The sequence below is a fragment of the Drosophila kikkawai genome, chromosome 3R, assembly GCF_030179895.1.
Source record: "Drosophila kikkawai strain 14028-0561.14 chromosome 3R, DkikHiC1v2, whole genome shotgun sequence".
Taxonomy (NCBI): domain Eukaryota; kingdom Metazoa; phylum Arthropoda; class Insecta; order Diptera; family Drosophilidae; genus Drosophila; species Drosophila kikkawai.
Window position 1 is genome coordinate 1,027,370 of NC_091731.1, and position 22,567 is coordinate 1,049,936.

General features: G+C 41.4%; 2 long non-coding RNA genes across 3 annotated transcripts in view; both read right to left on the bottom strand.

The window, feature by feature from the left end:
* Nucleotides 1-11,383, bottom strand: part of LOC138928880 (uncharacterized) — a 50,925-nt gene extending 39,542 nt beyond the window's left edge. Inside the window, exons 1-3 of one of the 2 annotated variants that reach the window (XR_011445286.1) lie at nucleotides 11,266-11,383; nucleotides 10,925-11,204; nucleotides 9,321-9,905 (exon numbers count right to left, since the gene is read on the bottom strand). This is a non-coding gene — a long non-coding RNA (uncharacterized lncRNA). Of the gene's footprint in view, nucleotides 1-9,320; nucleotides 9,906-10,924; nucleotides 11,205-11,265 lie in introns of those variants that run through there. The other variant, XR_011445287.1, reaches the window with a different exon arrangement.
* Nucleotides 11,384-20,160: 8,777 nt separating this feature from the next.
* LOC138928922 (uncharacterized) lies at nucleotides 20,161-22,076 on the bottom strand. Its single transcript, XR_011445329.1, has 3 exons — nucleotides 21,996-22,076; nucleotides 21,655-21,934; nucleotides 20,161-20,626 (listed from the first exon to the last, which is right to left on the bottom strand). It is a non-coding gene; the product is annotated as an uncharacterized lncRNA (long non-coding RNA).
* Between the last annotated feature and the right edge of the window lie 491 nt (nucleotides 22,077-22,567).

Here is a 22,567-nt window from a genome sequence, read left to right on the forward strand (position 1 = left end):
TTACCTTACGGATTTCAAAGAAATGATTTCCTTTTTTTTTATGTCAACTATGATTGTTAGACAAATATCCTTCCTGCCATTAGGTGGTATTATACGTGTAGCACTCAATTAAAATTTTATTTGCCATGCAAATTTGGCAAGTGCAAAAAAAACACGTGTTAGGTGAAAAAAAAAGGTGATGTAACCACTTCACTTTATGTCTGGCAGCAGAAACGATCTTATCGATCTCAGAGGCTTTATTCAACTAAATCGCCAGGCCTTAAACTTTACGCAATTACTCTCGAGTGTGCATTAGCGTAAGCTTAAAGTTCAATATTAAGGTTTTGCTGACAAGATAAGGTTACAAGCGCGGGTTTATCTTCTGAGCTTTTCAGTTTTTTATAAGAGAGTTACAAAACATAAGCTTTGACCATCACAAGTAGAGAATTCAACAATATTCAATAACTCCATTACCACAATTCAATATAATGTAAGGATACTCGAAAAGGCCAAACAAATTTTACTTTATCATTTTATTCATAGAAACATTACCATTTATATTGAGAGCGATGTAGATTTTGAAACTATTCAAAAAGCACACCGAGAAATTATTAATACCACTTACACTAAAGTAGTTCGCAGCCTCTACCTATTAAAAAATGTTTGTTCATATGCCGAATTCAAAGAAATTATACTAAAATCACATGAAAAGCTTTTACATCCAGGTATACAGAAAATGACGAAATTATTTAAAGAAAATCACTACTTCCCAAATTGCCAACTATTAATTCAGAATATAATAAACGAATGCAACATATGCAATTTGACTAAAACAGAACACAGAAATACCAAAATGCCTTTTAAAATCACACCCAACCCTGAACATTGTCGAGACAAATTTGTGATAGGTAGGTATTTATTCATCTGAAGGTTAGGTTAGGATAGGTTAGACCGGACGGCCCTCGAGGGGCCCCACATAGGCCAATATGGCCCATAGCTATCCGGGGAAACTCCTGGATGGACCTAGAGACTATTTATGCGGGTTTCGAGATCCTTGAATATCAAGGTGTTTTTCGCAAAGGCAAGGAGTTCGCCTGGCTTTTTCCTGGAGGCATCTTCTAGCGATGCCAGAAGTGGAGAGCCTAGGTATCTCATTCTTGCCCTCGTTAGGGCCGGACATTTGAAAATGAGATGCTCGAAGGTTTCGATTGCCTCGGATTCATCACATTTCCGGCATTTGGCGTTGTCGATAATACCCAGCTTGACTGCATGTGCAGCAGACAGGCAGTGACCTGTAAGAATACCCACTAACATTCTGCAGTCCTTCCGCGGAAGATGCAGCACGTAGTGAGTGAGTTTCTCGTTGTGTTCTTTGCACATGATTTTTGATATTCTGCAGGTTGCGGAATTACTCCTCCACCTACTTTTTGCGCTTGCGTTAGCCCGTCTCTCTAGCTCAAATAAAGGTTTGGAGCGTTCTTAGGGAGATAGGGACGTTTTCTGCTCTTTCAATCGCCAGTCCAACGCCTTCCTTTGCAAGTTCGTCCGCGGTTTCGTTACCGTCTATGCCTTGGTGGCCGGGAACCCAGTAGATCCTCACTGACTTAGTCCTGCTTAGGCTATCTAAGACTCCCTGCTTGCCAGTACATTTTTGGAACTGACCGCTGATGATTGCATGGATCTTATCACCGCTTAACTGTCTACGAACAAATTGACCGCTCTCATGTGGACGGTTTATGCTCTGCGCAAACTCTGCTGCTTTCCTGATGGCGAATACTTCGGCCTGGAATATACTGCAGTAGCTTGGTAGCTTATACGACAGCCTCATTTCAGGGTCTGAACAGTATATGCCCGCTCCAACTCCTCCTTCCATCTTGGAGCCGTCGGTGTATATATTGAGGTATTGAGCATGGTCCTGGACCCCACCTTGCGGCGTGCCTCTGTGCGCTCCTCTCACCATGGAAGCGGTGCCCCAATCTGATTGTACCCGCCGGCAACTTAGAAGATTTTTTATCCACAAGTTGATAGCGGGGGACGAGTTGGTCGCTTCTAGGCGATCCATTATTGCGTCCGTGCTAACGTTGTTGAATGCCACGGATATGTCCACGAACACTCCAAGTGCATACTCCTTATTGTTTAGGGCTCTCTCAATGGTGGCTACCAACGAATGTAGTGCCGTCTCCACTGATTTCCCCTTCGTGTAGGCGTGCTGGTTGGTCGACAGTTGTCTCCCTACATCGTTCCTGATGTATAGGTCCAGCAGCTTTTCCAGCGTTTTAAGTAGGAATGAGGTGAGGTTTATCGGTCTGTAATCCTTGGGGCTCATGTGGCTGCACTTTCCTGCTTTGGGCAGGAAGACAATCCGAGAGGTCCTCCATTGGATAGGGATATAGCCCGTGCTTAAACAAGCTGTATATATTGCGTAGAGCCATGGGGTGATCACTTCCTTGGTCGCCTGCAGCATGGCTGGGAATATTTCATCTAGTCCTGGTGCTTTTATCCTCGCAAAGGAGTCTATAGCCCAGTGGATTCAACTAGAGGATATTAGATCTTTTGGGAGATGCTCTTCTCCAGTTGCTAGGTCCTGGTTCTTATTTGCATCGGGTGCCTCCTGTGAAATGCGCATGCATTAGTGCTGTTAGGGCCTCTTCGCTGTCCTCAGTCCACTGTCCGTCGTCGCGTTTAATCTGACTCTGTATGGTTGGCTGCTTCGATAGCAGCTTCCGGAGTCTAGCCGTTTCCGGGGCAGTCTCTATATTGGAGCAGAAGTTTCTCCATGAGTTTCTCTGCGCCTTGCGTATTTCCTTCTTGTAGTCCCTAAGTAGGACTTTGTATTCCTCATTGATGATGTCATCTTTCGCCTGCTTGGCGATTTTGAAGAATTCTTTGAGTTTGTTGCGTCCGAGTGAAAGGTCCTTATTCCACCAGGGTGGCCTGGTCCTCTTTCTCGTGTCCGATATAGGGCATGATGCGTGGTACGCATCCAGCAGTTCTTTGGAGAGTGTCTCTAGGGACTTTTCTATGTCTTCCGCGGATTCTACTATTCCGGGGGTTCCTGAAGACTGATTGTTTTGGAGAGTGTTCGAATGCGTATTGGAACCGTATGTACTTATGATCTGAGAAGGATGGTCTCTCAAGGACTCTCCATTCCTTGTACCTTGTCCCCTTACCAGAGTAAGATCTAGCACGTTTGAGGAGGTGGGACCTACATAGGTGTGTTCCTCCCCCACGTTTGCTATACTCAGGTTGGTTGAGAGTATAAAGTCTAAGAGGGACTCACCTCTGTCGTTTATGTCGGGGCTCCCCCATACGCAGTGGTGCGCGTTGGCGTCTGCACCCACGAGCAGTTGCTGGTCCTTCGGGCTGGCTCCTACCAAGCTCATGAGTTCTTCTGGTGGGGCCGTTCTGTCGTGTGCCATGTAGCAGGAAGCTACCAAAAGGAGCTTTTTCCCGCTCGCTAGCATCACCACGGTCAGGTCATCAGAGCTGTAGTGAGACATAAGGTTAGCGTGTAGACCCTTCCGTACAAGTACGGCGGTTCTATTCCTGCTTACCGTTGGTGGATGGAGCAAATTGTAATTTGCGGACTTCAGTCCGGCGATGGCATTGCCTGAGGCGGTCCATGGCTCCTGGATCAAAGCTATGTCGGCGGATCCTTGCTCCATGGCTATGAGGAGTTCCGCCGACGCGACCTTGCTCTTATGGAGGTTGAGCTGCAGCACCCTGGGTGTCAGGTCACCGTCCTCTCCTTCGTCGGACTCATCCAGCAGCATTTCCCGGTCGGCATCCACGTAGTTTCCAGACCTAGGTTCTTCTCCACCACATCTGCCTTCAGGGTGTGAGCAACCTTATCCCCGGGGTGGAGCTTTTTGAGGCGCAGGTATACGCTACCTATGAACCACGCCATCTTCCCGTATCTGGGATAAAGGATGTCCTCTGCCTCCTTGTTTATCTGGAGGACTGCACTTTGCCCCCCCTCTTTGGGTGATGGGGCCGCAACGTGTAGAACCTTCCAGTCCGCGGTTGGGATATCCGGGTTCTGACGCTGCAGCAGCTTCAGCGCCCGGTCCGCTTGGATTGCGATGGGGAAGAGTAACTTCGCTTTTGGAGTGGATGGGATTAGCTCCCGGTCCACCACCTCTAGCTTGGCTCCCTCCCACAGCGCCTCCAACTGGCAGACCGCTTGCGTCAGCCACTTTCTCTTCGGGTCATCCATGCACTTTAGGATTTTGACCCCATCTAGCCACCCAGCGCCATCGAAGGTGGGCATGGGAGCTTCGGGATTTTGTTGGCAAGCGTCTCCTCCAACTTGTTGGCGAATCCGCCAGTCGAACTCATAATGGGGAGTTTGGCGAAGTGAAGCCTCCCCTCAGCGATTTTCTCCTCAGCCCAGGTAAGCTTTGCCTTCTCCTCTGGGGATAGGGCGGCTTTTTTCTGGAGCCGATCCTGGATGCGGAGGGCAGCCTTGTACTGCGCCTTGGCCTTCATACCCTCGCTTGACCGCTTTGCCCGTCCCTGCGCTGGGAGCTGGTGCCTGGTTTCGGTGAGTGGGGAAGCTGCACGCTCTCAAGGTCCGAGTCTGTATCGACTATGGCACGTGAGCGGCTCAACTTCCCCTGCGTAGTTTTTTCGGCAGTAGCGTTGCAACTGACATGACCTGCTCCCGTCACATCAGAGGTGTAAACGCTGGCGACACGCAGAGGGGATTGCTCCCCCCCGTGCCCGCCGGTGGTAGCGGTGTGTGAATTTATTTTCCTTAGCGTTGTCCTTAGTCAACTGACGAGACATTAGTTCGACTCAATTAATAAACATTTTACTATATTTATATTTATTTATTTATTTATTTATATATATATTTATTTTTCACTTTTTGTTGAACTTATTTTTTGGTTCACTTTAATAGGCTCCTTGCCTTGTTATTAAAAAAAAATTTTTTTTTCACTAATTGCCCAGTCTGACTTTTTTGAACTTGAACTTTACGAACTCTTTTTTGTTCGATTTACTTTATTATTTTTCACAGGCTCCTTGCCTTGTTCTTTTAACTTTTTTTATTTAATTGGCACTTAATACCCGTCGCGTTAAAATAAATATATATTTTTCTTAAATATATATTTTTCTTTTTATTTTATTCACGCATTTTATGCTGATGTTTATGGCCTCAAGCAGTCCTTACGAATTTTTCGATTTAAAAATTTTTTTAAGCTACCTTTAGTTTTTTCTAACTACAAGGTGCTTTTTTATTAAAACACAAAAGATTCTTGTGTATCTTTTTGTTTATATTTTTATTCCTTACCACGGGTGGGGGGACACAAGAGATATTTATTTTTAGCAGCCTTAATAAGGCGCTGCACAGTGGTCCATAGGCCAAAAATCGAAAAATCCATCTTAAAATATTAGGTCAAAATGTCAGCAAATCAGCTCTAAATTGTCCAAATTTTGCATTGGCAAACCAGTTTTTCCCGGAATTCTAACGGGACTTTCTAAAAATAGAATAGAATGCGTTAACACGTGTTCAATTTAACAGGACAGCGACGTTAAAGTGGTTTTGCGGCACATCAAATCTGGATTTTAAAGTTGAAGGTATTTACTTTAATAAGTTCTTTTACTAAATTTATTTTATTTTTTTAGTATTTGTTATTATTTTTTTTAATTAATACGAATTTTCAGTATATTGTGATCGTCACTTTGTCTGTTTAAGTAGATTTTTAGATATGTTGCCCCCCCGATCCCCCCTTTATAAGTGTTATCAGGGTATTTGTCAATGTTTTAAGGTAATAAAAATGTTAAGTCTAGCTGCATATATTTGCATATTTGCCTATAATCTTAAAAATACTAACACAGGTGAGGGTAAGGTTTCTAATATTTTTTTTTTAGTTTTTTTTTATTTTTATTTTAAATAAAGGTTTAATATCTTAAAATTATTGAGTGAAAGTTTCACATTGATTATTACAAAATTAACGAAGTTATGGGTAGTTGAACGGAGGTCGTTTGGTGTTCGATGTATGAAAATCACAAAGTTTAAGGGGGTCTTCTCATTGGGCAACTTTTTTTTCCGATTTTTTTTTTTGCTTGCTTTTTATAGCTTGGGATGGTGTGTATATGTCCCCAAAAGGATTTTTAGAAATTCGAAATACTTTAGAAGATACAGCCTTTTTTGTGAAGCAAGATCTATGCAAAATGAGCTTTTTTTCAAACTTCAAACGCGTTTATCTCGAAACCACGTTTTTCGAACTGGCGGCCATGATATCTCTAGTTCAACTGAACCGATTTTCATGAAACAAAGTGGAATCGACGCAGAATTGTCACCATTTTCGGCTGACGGAACAGATTTAAAAAAAAAATTTTTTTTATTTTTTTTTTACTCTAAACTACAAAAAAAATGCCCGAAATCGAATTTTTTTTTTTGAATGGCCGCCATTTTGTTTTAAAAATTTTTTAAAAAAAATCTGTTCCGTCAGCCGAAAAAGACATCTATTCTGATTATAACCCCGTTTTTATTTTTCATTTCGGATGCTCTGGAGACCCTGAATCGTGGCCGCCAGGACGACACCTTTTTTTTCGACCACCAAGTTTGAAGTCTCATTACTCTTTGAACAACCCTCGTATCGAGGCAAGAACAACTTTTTTAGTTACTTTGAACATTTTTGAATACAATCAATAAAAAAAGTTTTCAATTATTCTTTGCGTTTTCAAATAAGAATTTTTTTAAAAAGGGTCCAAAAAACGGCTTTTGAATGAGAAGACCCCTCTCCTGAAAAATGTCATTTGGAATATCGGTGTACACGATAATTCGAAATTTACATTACCAATCGATTTGAAATTTGGAACATATGTCCTTTAACTAATTCTACAGGTACTCAGGTGAAGCTTTTTTTAATTTATATTTTTTTAGTCTATTTTTTTAAACAAGTTAACTTAATTTTTTAGTTAAAAATCGGGGTTGGGGACTCAGGAGATTCGCTTTTTATCGTAAGCCTGTAAATATTTTTATACCCTTGCAGGGTATTATAATTTCAGTCAGAAGTTTACAACGCAGTGAAGGAGACGTTTCCGACCCTATAAAGTATATATATTCTTGATCAGCATCAACAGCCGAGTCGATCTAGCCATGTCCGTCTGTCCGTCTGTCTGTCTGTCTGTCTGTCTGTCTGTCTGTCTGTCTGTCTGTCTGTCTGTCTGTCTGTCTGTCTGTCTGTTTCTACGCAAACTAGTCCCTCAGTTTTAAAGCTATCTGAATGAAACTTTGCATATAGTCTTCTATATGCTCTCACTGCTATATATGTCGGAACGGGCCGGATCGGACGACTATATCATATAGCTGCCATACAAATGTTCGATATATTTGTAGAAAAAAAATTATAATTTTGCTGTTTTTCAACATTTTTGCACCATTTTTTAGATATGGCCATTTTATATTATTTCAGAATTTTGGTAAAAATTTTATGAAAATCGGACGAGTATATGATATAGCTGCAATAGCGACGGTCGAGAAATAAATAGGAAAAAAAATTATAGTTTCGTTGTTTTTCAACGTATGTTTATCTACTCTGAGATATAAGCTTTTTTTATTATTCTAGAATTATGGTATAAATTTCATAAAAATCGGACAACTATATCATATAGCTGCCATATAAACCGATCGGTAGATGTAGAGAAAATGTAAAACTGGGAATGTAAAACTGTAACTGTCAAACTGTAAACATAATAAGTATAGGTAAAATGTAATGAAACTCTGTTTTGTGAGTGTTTTCAGCATTTAAATCTATAATATAAACACCAAAACCAATCTGCAAGGGTATACAAACTTCGGCGTGCCGAAGTTAGCTTCCTTTCTTGTTTAATACAAAAATTTAAAAAAAAGTGCAAATGTTGTTTCATTATATGGTATTTAATTCATTAAGCTAACTCTAGCCGTTTCGCCAAAACATTTTTTTTTTAAGTGGGCAGTTTTGCACCGAATTAATCTTACCCTCCCCCCGCCCACTGTTGCTAGACCAATAAAATACGCAATATATAAGTTAATAATTTTTTTTTACTTTTCGGCACTTATATTTCACCAATGTTCTCATTAAGAGTTAAAAAATTTAATTTAGGTCTTGGAAAACAATGATTTTATTAAAATTTTGTATGGGCGCTATAAGATATAGATATCCGATTTAAACCAAATTTGCTAAGAATATATAAACATACGCCAAACATATAATCTGTGAATTTGGTTTAGATATTTTGAAAAACAAAAAAATGTTTCATACTAAATGTTAATTTTTAACAGATTGTTCCTATGGGAGCTATATGATATAGACGTGCTATACGGCCTTTTTTTTGTGGACATACTTATAACATTTTTCTTGATTTTTGGTATTAATTTCGTAACGATACATCAACTAGAAGTATTTTTGGCCGCGTCTCCATACAAGCCCAACCACTGTGCGCTGGTTTAAAAACTCTGAACCTCTTACCACAGGCGGGAAAGTTGCAGAGTGGCCGAAGGACCAAAATATCGAGAGAGGCTGTAAATGCAACGAGCGTCTGACGTTGTTGAGTTGATATTTCAAACTAAATTTATTTCTTAAAATCCTAGCTTAGGTAGCTAACATGAGAATGGAAATTCCTTATTTCTAGACCCACGGATCGGTATATCGCCGACCGCGGGAAACCTTCTATGGTCTTTATCTTTAACATATGGTGACCACTCGCAGGAGCTCATATAACCCACCAAGCGTTCTAGGCACTTCTTTATTTGTGTTGTTACTGGATTGTCTGAGTGAGGAGAGTTTGGTGATGTGCTCACTAAAGAGGTCCCAGTTGGCATTTTTTAGTTTAAATGACGGTTTGGAAATGAATTTTGGAGGAGAATTGTTTGGGAATATTGAGATTAGGATAGGGAAGTCGTCACTTCCGTGTAAATCATCTAGGATGTTCCAAGAGATCTCTGGGGAAATGTTGGCTGTGGCAAGAGAGAGGTCTATATGAGTTAATGTTTTGTGAGTTGTGTAGTATGTAGGGGATTTGTCATTTAGCAGGGTATAATCTGTTCTGTCAATGAATTCGGCTATTGTGTTGCCCCTGGTATTGGCTCTAGGGGAGCCCCAAGATGGATGCCAGCTGTTGAAGTCGCCCAGGACGATAGCATGTGGGGTAGATGGGGCTAAACATTTTCTATGTTTTTTTGGTTAAATTGTTTGGAAGGAGAGATGTATGCTGATATGAGATCTATATTTGTTTTTGTTTGTATTGAGATCCCAACGGCTTCAAATTCCGTGTTAAGAGTTTTTTGTTAGCGGGAGATAGAGTTATGTACTAGGAAGGCTGCTTCTCCGAAACTATTGGTGGTATTACAGCAGTATAGGGAAAAGTTAATGGGGATTGGTAATGAAGTTAAAATGTTAATGTAGGCTTCTTGGAGTGCTATGATTTGTGGGTGGTATTGCTTAATGAGGATTTGTAGTTCTGGGTAGTTGTTTCTATAACCTTTGATATTCCACTGGATAATTCTTTACATATTAAAATAAATAAAGTTGGATGTAGATTACGAAAAGTTCATCTCCACTAAATCGCTTGTAGTATCGGTTATAGGTGTTTTGAGTTTTTTTGCGTCTTTTTTTAAGGAGGAAGTTATTCGTTCTGAAGTGTCTAGTGATAGTTTTTTGGTGGTTTTGGTTGGGGACTTCTTGGTTGATTGTGGTGAACTGCTGTCGGTTAAGCTGTTTCTGGTCTGGAGGTGGATTGATTATGGTTGGAGTTACCGGTTCCGGGTCCTTTGAGTTGATGAGGTCCTGTTATATTGTTGGATTTTTGAAGAATTGAGTGCTCGTGGTTATTGAGTCCGGGTCCTTTGAGTTGTTGAGGTTCTGTTGAATTGTTGGATTTTTCAAGATTTGATTGCTCATGGTTTGGGAGTCCGGGTGTTTTGAGTTGTTGAGGTCCTGTTGATATGTTGGATTGTTGGAGATTTTATTTCTAGGCAATAGAAGAGTATAGTTGCGAAGTTTCGTTGGAGAAGCGAGCATTGAGAATTGTATTGGCCGTTTTGTTGTCACATTTACGTGTTGTTTGGAGTTCTTGTTGTCTGAGGAAGACAGGATATTTCTTGCTGAGGGACTTGTTTGCGTAGAAATGGACGGACAGACGGACGGACAGATGGACAAACGGACAGACGGATATGGCTGGATCGAATCGGATGTTGATGCTGATCAAGAATATATATACTTTATAGGGTTGGAAAGGTCTCCTTCAGTGCGTTGCAATCTTCTGACTGAAATTATAATACCCTGCAAGGGTATAATAAAAGCTTATCTTTACGGAAGCCGCGAGCGAAACCAAAAAAACGATAAGTAAAATGCATTGGTTTCACTTACATTTGGCTGCAGCTCCAACGCCGAAAGATCTTTAGAAGGTGTGTGTAGCTGGAAACAATTCTTAGCGAAAGTGAAGATTTTATTCCCAACGAGCTTCTTTATGTTGTTGTTGACGGTCCTTAATGCACGTATTTTATTTTTGTTGTTTTTGTTCGTATGCACTGAAGGTTATTGGGGGGGTTTATTTTCAGTGATTTATTGATTCTTATGGTTTTACCGCAGCTTTAAATTTTCCCGCAGGATTTCGATATTTCTTTTCTTTGCCAACATATAATATTTAGGAAAAATATTTAGAAACAAAACTTTTTCTTTTCCATGAATAAGACTCAGAATGATCGAATCGGAAACATAAGAGAAACACTAAACTACGGCAATACGACTAACTTAACTAAGCCAGATGCAGCTTTGGCTTCTACATTTTTGGCTAAGCCTGACTTCAGTTGAATTTACATGGGTCTAGCCGACTTCACTTGCTCTATATATTATATATTATTGTAGTACTTTTAGCGCGTGAGCACTCACTCGGCTCTACATACATTGGGTCTCCTCGTGGACACTATTAGTTATTCAATCACGGATTACTTTACCTATTGATAGATGGATATGCTTGGCGAGGGGTTACAGACGTCTGTCTCCGATTAAAAACACAACAAAATTCACTGCGCCACGCTGCGCTTCGATCGATGCTCTCCGCTTTCTTGCGCTTGGGCCGGCAAAGGTCGATCGCTGAAGAACGGGCTGCCTTGGGGCAGTCTCGATGCCTTGAGGTTGGTGGCGCCTCGAGCACACGTGTCCGTTTGGCCAACTAAGATGGGTTGTGGGCCACCGAATTTTTCTGGAAAAATTGCTAAGCAACTTGGTGCCAATCTAAATAAAGGTTTTAAATTAATGGCCACTTATGTGCCGAAGCTAGAAGTAGAATATTTACCCTGGCACCAATATAAAATCTTTGGGGGTTTTTATTCGTCTTTTCAGTCTGATGGATGGTGTATTTAAAAATACGAATTATATATTGTAACGGCCTGAAGCGACCATTTAAATCGCCGCCAACGGAGATCGATAAAAAAAAAACTAGGGAAGCTAGTGATGACGTTGCCACCTAGTGGAGTTAGTTATCGAGACTCAGCTGATAGCAAATGGTGTTGCTTATCGCGACTCCTGTCAAACGTCAGTTGCCAAGTTCCGCCATCATTTTTTTTCAGCCTATTTTTCGAGCGACAGACCGGCAGCTAGACGTGCGTGTGCTTAAGGAGCAAATAATCCCGACATTGTGTTTTAGAGAACGTCTCGCCTTGACTGGGTTTTTCCCCGAGTCCGCGTGATCGCCGAAGCTTTTTCGCGAGCAGCAGCAGCGGCAGCTCTCGTAGTCGGAGTGGAAAGTGGATAGTCAAAGCCTAAAGTAACAAATGGGCAAAAGAGTCTGGGAAGTGAGTTTAATGTTTAACTGTTTGCAGGTCAAAAGTGATTGATTTTTGGGTCAACCCCGTCGCCATTGCGTCACGGGCATTGCAGTTGCGGACGCTCGAGGACGGTGTCTTATTATTTCAAGAAGGTTCTATTCGAAAAGCTTCGCCGATCGAGCTGGTGACCGCGTGGCTCAGGGGAGCACCCCTGAGGCCAGATCTATGGGAAGGCGCTAAGGAGATAAGGAAAAGAATACGAAGGACCACGATGGAGGCCTAAACTCGTGCCTCAACGCTAAAAGGAGCATCATCAGAGGAAAGAGAATGGCGCCAGCACTACGTTATCTTCACTGGGATTGAATATTTATCTCACGCATTTTTGCCGGCGTTTTTGGAGGATCGTTGTTGCCAATCTCGAAGATTATTGCTAGTGAGCCGAAGCCTTAAAGGATGTCTAATAGGAATTGATCTACAGTATTGAATATCAAGGCTAAAGGGCCGAATTCAATTTAAAGTGTAAATTCCCTTGTAAAAGTTAGTAATTATTGGCTTAAGGTTATAACTTAACTCAGAAAGAGTCAGTGAGCTATAGAAAAACGGAAGATAAGCACATGCGACTGCACCAGCGAGAATTACTAGTGAGATTTCCTCGAAAATTGACTCCTCAAGCCGAGAAGATGCCTCGCTTGATTTTCTTTACAGATAATCATCGCGGAAGGAAACATTTAGTGAGTTATAAACAACTGGTAAAAGTTTTCATTCGTATTTCTCCAGAGGTTGCTACGGTAAACCAAATATGCTTAAGATTCTCGTCACACTTGAAGAAATTTAATGAAGTTCATACCGTTTATTTGCATTTTGTTTAAGGCTCATAGTCAATGGCCAATTTAGTCTAAAAGCAACCGTAAATGAAAAGAAATTGAAATATTCCTATAAGATGAACAAAATTTATCTCCATATTGAATTAAGTTGGATCAATTTGAAATGTCTAGGCTTAAGTTATCCTTCTCTCTCTCGTTGTTAATATTTTTAAGCAATACTGAATACCAAACATTATCTTTCCGAATTAGGGCTATATCGATAAATAAGGACAATAAAACCATGTATTTCTGAATTGGAACTTAACTGAACTCTGCTGATGTGTACGCGTGCATAGGAAATTTCAAAGGGGTCACCAGAGCACAGCTCTAAGGCACGTGATCAAAGGATGGGAGGGCGAGTCGCGACCACAATAACAGCCGTGGATTCGCATCCCTGAATATCTCGACATCTCTTCTGTTTCAATTTTTTTTTCGCGAATTTTCTATTCTCTATACCGGTTCTGTTTTGCTCATTTCATTCGTCGCAGGTAGCCATTGCTGGAGTCGATACAAGCAAGAACAACACCCCCAAGCCGACGAGCAAGGCCGGATTCTATAGCGTGCCCCGCAAGTATCGATTCTCGGAGTCACCGCATCGCAGCCCGATGTTACACGTTACAGTAATAATTATTTATTAATTAAATAGAAAGTGGCGCCCAACTAGTGTGGCCTTTTAAGTACAGTAACCACTAGAGAACCCTCATCGATAGACAAATTCGAAAATCTTTTCTCTACCTTTTCAAATTTCAATTTATACTTTCCTTTTTAACAAAATTTTTCTTAGGAGCTTTTAATAGGTTGGAAAACCAGAAGAAAAGGATTTAAAGATTTCTGGACCCCATTAATCGCTCAAGTTAGAGATGTTGCCTACAAACGTTTGTGAGGTTTAAATAATTCAGCTGAAGGAAATAACAGAAAGCACCGATTACAGGATGGTCTTCTGGCCTTCTTCTGAACTTTCACCTTGCTGCCTTAACTTCACTTGGGGAAATTAAGATATTTTCTGCTAGTCCTACGTTGGAATATAGGAAAGCAAGTTCTAGGAAAGGACTACACTATCCACGGTTGACCAAAAGGGTTTTAACTCCTTTCGCCTCAGAGGGGTAGTTTTCACAAAAGGAACAGGAACATTAGAGTACTAGTTTTTGAACAGTCTGTAGTCCGTTCAATTTCTGTGGGAAAATTTACTCACTTTCTCACTCACTTTCTAATCCTAAATGGAAAATTAGGAAGACTACTTTTACTATACCACTATCTTTATTTTTCCGAGAAAATTCAGAGACAATAATAATAAATCCTTCGCCGCAAAAACATCAAGCATCGAGTTCAGTTTAATACCATTTAAGTGGAAACAAGTTAATAATTTGTTACGAATTCAGTTCGTGAGGTATTTCGTTTGGATATTTCTTTTCGTATTTTCTTATTCTGTTATTTTTATACCCTTGCAGGGTATTATAATTTCAGTCAGAAGTTTGCAACGCAGTGAAGGAGACGTTTCCGACCCTATAAAGTATATATATTCTTGCTCAGCATCAACAGCCGAGTCGATCTAGCCATGTCCGTCTGTCCGTCTGTCCGTTTTTACGCAAACTAGTCCCTCAGTTTTAAAGCTATCTGAATGAAACTTTGCATATAGTCTTCTATATACTCTCACTGCTATATATGATTGGACGACTATATCATATAGCTCCCATACAAATGTTCGATAAATTTTTAGAAAAAAAATTATAACTTGGCTGTTTTTCAATATTTTTGTATTTCTCATTTTTGAGATATAGCCATTTTATATTATTCCAGAATTTTGGTAAAAATTTTATGAAAATCGGACGACTATATCTTATAGCTGCCATAGGAACGATCGGAAAATGAATAGGAAAAAAATTATAACTCCGTTGTTTTTCAACATATTCTTATCTACTTTTAGATATAAGCTTTTTTTATTATTTCAGAATTTTGGTAAAAATTGTATGAAAATCGGACAACTATATCATATAGCTGCCATATAAACGATCGGAAAATGTTTAGAATATGTAAAGCTGGGAATGTAAAACTGTAACTGTCAAACTGTAAACATAATAAGTATAGGTAAAATGTAATGAAACTCTGCTTGTGAGTGTTTTCAGCATTTAAATTTATAATATAAACATCAAAACCAATCTGCAAGGGTATACAAACTTCGGTGTGTCGAAGTTAGCTTCCTTTCTTGTTTTATATCGACGAGATGGGGTTAGACCGATCACCAGACAAAGCATCGCAGAAGATGGTCTGTCTAATTTGTAAACTCGAAATCGAGAACGAAGATGAAAGTTTCGAAACCGAGTGTAAACATGAGTTTCACAAGAAGTGCATTGATGCACACTTTAAAAAGAGCGAGTGCTGCCCGGTATGTTAGGTGATTTGCAGACCAGTAGTAGAGCCGAAGGGATCAGTAACTCGATCAAAATCTAAAAGTCGTCCGACCGATAGTAGCATCGCTAACGACGACGTTCCCAGTTATTCAGGAGCTACGCGCAGTTCCAATATCGATCCAAACACTGCGGTTACAGCTATGACTCTCCTGTCAATGGAGCGGAGGATACTCTCGATTCTTTCAAAGAATGTGAGCGAATCTGTGCAGTCGGCAGTAGAGGAATGCGTTCAAAGATCTTTGTCAACTTCGGTAAATCTCAATACTAATGTCGAAAGTAGGCCCACATCTCCACGTTCAGTTGATGAGAGGGACAGAGAGCGTCGCGAGTTCGATCAGGTTCCGAGCTCACACCCGAACCGCCCAAACTTAGTTTCGCCTTTTGCTCCTATGCGCACAGTCTCAGAGATCGGAGTCAGACCGGAAAAAGTAGTGCACATCCTCAACGGATGGAAAATAAAGTACACTGGATCCGGGGTGTCGATAGACGATTTCATTTATAGGGTCGAAGCTTTAACTCATCAAACACTAGAGGGAAACTTCGGTCTATTATGCAAGAACGCCAGTGTGTTATTCGAAGGTAAAGCCAACGAATTTTACTGGCGGTTTCACAAGTCGGTGACTGAAGTTCGTTGGGACAATTAGTGATCTGCCCTTCGATTGCAATTTCGCCAAAAGCGAGATGATGTGGACATTGAGAAGCTTATCCGACTGCGGAGCTGCAAGTACTTATAAGCCCAACTGTAAGAATTTCAAAAAAAAAACTCGAAATTCGGCATTCCGAAGTCGCCATACAAACTGAAGACTCCAAATGCCGCTTGTCATCAGTCTACAATGACAGACTAAGAGGGGAAGAATAATTATCCACCTCGAGTTTATTCCCGGACGTACAAGCAGTAGTGAGGTTTCGCTATTACACAGAAAAAGTAAGAAATTATCAGCCATGTCTATTCCTGAAACCAAAACCTGGCGTGAGCCCCAATTGGAACGGAAAAAGTCTCGAAATTCTTAAAGACTTAAAGCGTTTTGGCATAAGGTCAAAACCTGTAGGCTCGGGTTACAAGTTTTGTGTTCAATGTAAACTCCAAATGAGGATCCCCGTCCATTTGTGCAAGTTAGATTACTAGATCGAATAGTTTATGGATTGTTGGACTCCGGAGCCACAATAAGTTGTTTTGGAGGAAAGTTAGCTAACGAAGTCTTGAAGGGTGATAAGACCTGTAAACGTATGAACTTGAAAGTAACCACAGCCGATGGAAGGCATCAGCAAATAGCAGGAAAGATAAAGGTAGAATATGACAATTTCAAGAAATCGATAGAATGTTACCTTGTGCCTTCGTTAAAGCAGAATCTGTACTTAGGCATTGATTTTTGGAAGTTGTACGGTTTGTTACCTAGTAGATTGCGAGTAGCTGAGCTGGAACTCCAAGGAGGGAGGCAAGACAGCACGTCCATAGACGTTGACCAACAGGACTTTTTTTTTTTTTTTTATTTATGCTTTGCTTTTATTTATTGAATCTTCTCATTTATGAGACTAACAATAAGTGTATCAAATCTTACAATACTACCTAACTAACAGTCATGAGACTGGTACAGGGTAAATGGCCCTGACTAATTATGGCTGGGTTGGATGGTCGTTACGTAGTAGACGGCTTCTTCTGGAAACTCGTATTAAGTCCCTTGCTAGAGGATTTGGGTGGGTGGAGAGTTTTTCCTTGTACGACGCTTTTTGTTTTTTTATTTCGTTCTTAACTGCAGGAATGCCGAGATTCCTGTGGATGTTTTCATTGCGAATATACCATGGTGCCCCAGTGATAGTTCTCAGGATTTTTGATTGGGCGCGCTGTATGATGTCTAGATTGGTACTGCACCCAGAGCTGGGAGCCATACGTCCATATTGGCTTCAGTGTGGAGTTGTAGAGCAGGATCTTGTAGTCCAGACACAGGGGCGATCGGGAGTTTATGAGCCAGTGGAGGCTGCTGGCTTTTAGTTTTAAATGAAGTTTCTTGCATTCAATATGTCTTCGCCATGTTAGGCGTCTGTCCAGGTGGACGCCCAGGTACGTTACCACGTTGACTTCGGGGATCAGTGTGCTGTTCAGGTAGAGCGGGGGGCATGTTTGTCTGTTGAGAGTGAACGTTATGTGCTTACACTTTTGCTCATTTATTTTGATACGCCAGCCAGATAGCCACTTCTCGACTACCTTCAGGTGGTTGGCGAGCTGGGCTGTTGCACGGACTGGGCATCTGGAACGGCTGAGGATCGCAGTGTCATCAGCGAAAGTGGATAATGTTAGATGATCGCTTGTGGGGATATCCGCTGTGTATAGGACAAATAGGGTAGGCCCAAGTGCGCTTCCTTGTGGGACTGCAGCTTCGATTGAATAGGTGCCGGATGTTGTGGCGTTGCACCTCACTGCGAAGACTCTGTTGTAGAGATACGACTCAAGTAATTTGTGTGTGTATACTGGCAAAAGTGTTTTTATTTTGAGCATGAGGCCGTTGAGCCAGACGCGGTCGAATGCTTGAGAAACATCGAGAAATATCGCGCTGCAGTATTCTCGATGCTCGAAGGCTGTGCGAACTTCTGATGTTATTCTGTTAACTTGCTCTATAGTTCCATGCTTTTCTCTGAAGCCAAATTGATGAGCTGGGATGATGTTGTGAGCTCCCAGATAAGGAATTATGCGCTTTAGTAGGCATTTTTCAAATAACTTGGACAAGCATGATAGTAGACTTATTGGTCGGTAGGATGATGGAATCGTGTGGTCTTTTCCGGGCTTCGGTATCATTATAATTATAGATTTTTTCCATTTAGTTGGGTAATGATCGCATTGAAGATTTTACAGATGACCTCAATAGCACAATTCGGAAGTTCAATTATCATTTTTTGAGTTATTAGGTCATCGCCAGGAGCCTTTTTCGGCTTCAGTTCCCTAATGACCTTCGTGATCTCGTTCGGACGAAATGATGCTGGAGTAGATTCCGTTTCAGTTTGGTTTTGCGGTAGTTCAAATGGATGTGCTGCAGTGTTCGGCTGGAAAACGCCCTGGAGATGTGAGGCAAAAGTTTCGGCTCTGTCTTTGTCGCTGCGGGCCCAGCAACCAGATGACTTTCTTATCGGGGTGATGGCTTCAGCCGGTGAGCTTAAATTTGGGTGAGCTCTCCATAATGGATGCTTTGTGCTGGTTGGCGAGAGTTTTTCGATATATCTTAATTGTCCTTTTTCGGCATCTTGCTTCAGGGCCCGGCTAAGTTTGCTTGTGGCTTCATTTAGACGTTGCTTTGAGCATGGCGATCTATTGGTTAGCCACGCCCGTCGCAGACGCCTCTTTTCTTGGATAAGCTGTTCAATTTGCTGGTTCGTTTTGAATTTGATTTTTTGCACATCCTTCTGTTGTGGTGTTGAGATTCCGGCTGCAGTCACAAGTACCTCTTCCAGTGCGGAGGTGGAGGAGTCGATGTCGGCTTCAGTATTGAGCTGGGGGGCTAGCTCAATGTGGGAACTCACATACTTTTTGTATTTCATGCAATTGGATCTGTGCGACGTCAGCCTGTAGGGGCGATCCGTAGTTTGGGCTTTGAAGGAGGGTTATCAACAGGGGCGAGTGATCTGAAGAAAGGTCCGGAAGGGCATTGGCGTTTATTAGATTGCGTGGGATGTTTTTTGTCACCGCGAAGTTAATTAGATCAGGTATCTTTCTGGGGTCTGCTGGCCAATATGTGGGGTTACCAGGAGAAACGTAGTCCAGCTTATTTCTCACATTGATGAGAGCGTTATACAGTTGTCTTCCCTTGGGGGTCACGAGGCGGGATCCCCAATGCGTGTGCTTGGCGTTGTAATCTCCTGCAGCTATAAATCGATCTCCTAGAGAGTTGTAAAAATTCATGAATTGATTTTCAGAGATTGTAAAGCGAGGAGGGCAGTAGACAGCAGCAATGCAAAGGTTGCCGTTACCTGACTGCACTTTTATGGACGTAGCTTGCAAGAAATTTGTTGCAAACCTTTGGTGAAAATGGTGTTTGATACGTTCTCTGATAAGGTTGATACATCAACTTGAAGTATTTTTGGCCGCGTCTCCATACAAGCCCAACCACTGTGCGCTGGTTTAAAAACTCTGAACCTCTACCACAGGCGGGAAAGTTGCAGAGCGGCCGAAGGACCAAAATATCGAGAGGCTGTAAATGAAACGAGCGTCTGACGTTGTTGAGTTGATATTTCAAACTAAATTTATTTCTTAAAATCCTAGCTTAGGTAGCTAACATGAGAATGGAAATTCCTTATTTCTAGACCCACGGATCGGTATATCGCCGACCGCGGGAAACCTTCTATGGTCTTTATCTTTAACATATGGTGACCACTCGCAGGAGGTCATATAACCCACCAAGCGTTCTAGGTACTTCTTTATTTGTGTTGTTACTGGATTGTCTGAGCGAGGAGAGTTTGGTGATGTGCTCACTAAAGAGGTCCCAGTTGGCATTTTTTAGTTTAAATGACGGTTTGGAAATGAATTTTGGAGGGGAATTGTTTGGGAATATTGAGATTAGGATAGGGAAGTGGGCACTTCCGTGTAAATTATCTAGGATGTTCCAAGAGATCTCTGGGGAAATGTTGGCTGTGGCAAGAGTGAGGTCTATATGAGTTAATGTGTTGTGAGTTGTGTAGTGTGTAGGGGATTTGTCATTTAGCAGGGTATAATCTGTTCTGTCAATTAATTTGGCTATTGTGTTGCCCCTGGTATTGGCTCTAGGGGAGCCCCTATATGGATGCCAGCTGTTGAAGTCGCCCAGGACGATAGCATGTGGGGTAGATGGGGCTAAACATTTTCTATGTTTTTTTGGTTAAATTGTTTGGAAGGAGAGATGTATGCTGATATGAGATCTATATTTGTTTTTGTTTGTATTGAGATCCCAACGGCTTCAAATTAGAGTTTTTTGTTAGCGGGAGATAGAGTTATGTACTAGGAAGGCTGCTCCTCCGAAACTATTGGTGGTATTACAGCAGTATAGGGAAAAGTTAATGGGGATTGGTAATGAAGTTAAAATGTTAATGTAGGTTTCTTGGAGTGCTATGATTTGTGGGTGGTATTGCTTAATGAGGATTTGTAGTTCTGGGTAGTTGTTTTTATAACCATTGATATTTCACTGGATAATTCTTTACATATTAAAATAAATAAAGTTGGATGTAGATTACGAAAGGTTCATCTCCACTAAATCGCTTGTAGTATCGGTTATAGGTGTTTCGAGTTTTTTTGCGTCTTTTTTTAAGGAGGAAGTTATTCGTTTTGTCTAGTGATAGTTTTTTGGTGGTTTTGGTTGGGGACTTCTAGGTTGATTGTGGTGAACTGCTGTCGGTTAAGCTGTTTCTGGCGCTAGGATAAACGTCGGCATAGGATGTAGGTGCTGGTCTGGAGGTGGATTGATTATGGTTGGAGTTACCGGTTCCGGGTCCTTTGAGTTGATGAGGTCCTGTTATATTGTTGGATTTTTGAAGAATTGAGCGCTCGTGGTTATTGAGTCCTGGTCCTTTGAGTTCTTGAGGTTCTGTTAAATTGCTGGATCTTTCAAGATTTGATTGCTCATGGTTTGGGAGTCCGGGTGTTTTGAGTTGTTGAGGTCCTGTTGATATGTTGGATTGTTGGAGATTTTATTTCTAGGCAATAGAAGAGTATAGTTGCGAAGTTTCGTTGGAGAAGCGAGCATTGAGAATTGTATTGGCCGTTTTGTTGTCACATTTATGTGTTGTTTTAATGGCTTGGAGTTCTTGTTGTCTGAGGAAGACAGGACATTTCTTGCTGAGGGACTTGTTTGTGTAGAAATGGACGGATAGACGGACGGACAGATGGACAAACGGACAGACGGATATGGCTGGATCGACTCGGATGTTGATGCTGATCAAGAATATATATACTTTATAGGGTTGGAAAGATCTCCTTCAGTGCGTTGCAATCTTCTGACTGAAATTATAATACCCTGCAAGGGCGTAATAAAAGCTTATCTTTACGGAAGCCGCGAGCGAAACCAAAAAAACCATAAGTAAAATGCATTGGTTTCACTTACATTTGGCTGCAGCTCCAACGCCGAAAGATCTTTAGACGGTGTGTGTAGCTGGAAACAATTCTTAGCGAAAGTTAAGATTTTATTCCCAACGAGCTTCTTTATGTTGTTGTTGACGGTCCTTAATGCACGTATTTTATTTTTGTTATTTTTGTTCGTATGCACTGAAGGTTATTGGGGGGGTTTATTTTCAGTGATTTATTGATTCTTATGGTTTTACCGCAGCTTTAAATTTTCCCGCAGGATTTCGACATTTCTTTTCTTTGCCAACATATAATATTTAGGAAAAATATTTAGAAACAAAACTTATTCTTTTCCATGAATAAGACTCAGAATGATCGAATCGGAAACATAAGAGAAACACTAAACTACGGCAATACGACTAACTTAACTAAGCCAGATGCAGCTTTGGCTGCTACATTTTTGGCTAAGCCTGACTTCAGTTGAATTTACATGGGTCTAGCCGACTTCACTTGCTCTATATATTATATATTATTGTTGTACTTTTAGCGCGTGAGCACTCACTCGGCTCTACATACATTGGGTCTCCTCGTGGACACTATTAGTTATTCAATCACGGATTACTTTACCTATTGATAGATGGATATGCTTGGCGAGGGGTTACAGACGTCTGTCTCCGATTAAAAACACAACAAAATTCACTGCGCCACGCTGCGCTTCGATCGATGCTCTCCGCTTTCTTGCGCTTGGGCCGGCAAAGCTCGATCGCTGAAGAACGGGCTGCCTTGGGGCAGTCTCGATGCCTTTAGGTTGGTGGCGCCTCGAGCACACGTGTCCGTTTGGCCAACTAAGATGGGTTTTGGGCCACCGAATTTTTCTGGAAAAATTGCTAAGCAACTTGGTGCCAATCTAAATAAAGGTTTTAAATTAATGGCCACTTATGTGCCGAAGCTAGAAGTAGAATATTTACCCTGGCACCAATATAAAATCTTTGGGGGTTTTTATTCGTCTTTTCAGTCTGATGGATTGTGTATTTAAAAATACGAATTATATATGGTGACGGCCTGAAGCGACCATTTAAATCGCCGCCAACGGAGATCGATAAAAAAAAAACTAGGGAAGCTAGTGATGACGTTGCCACCTAGTGGAGTTAGTTATCGAGACTCAGCTGATAGCAAATGGTGTTGCTTATCGCGACTCCTGTCAAACGTCAGTTGCCAATTTCCGCCATCATTTTTTTTCAGCCTATTTTTCGAGCGACAGACCGGCAGCTAGACGTGCGTGTGCTTAAGGAGCATATAATCCCGACATTGTGTTTTAGAGAACGTCTCGCCTTGACTGGGTTTTTCCCCGAGTCCGCGTGATCGCCGAAGTTTGTTCGCGAGCAGCAGCAGCGGCAGCTCTCGTAGTCGGAGTGGAAAGTGGATAGTCAAAGCCTAAAGTAACAAATGGGCAAAACAGTCTGGGAAGTGAGTTTAATGTTTAACTGTTTGCAGGTCAAAAGTGATTGATTTTTGGGTCAACCCCGTCGCCATTGCGTCA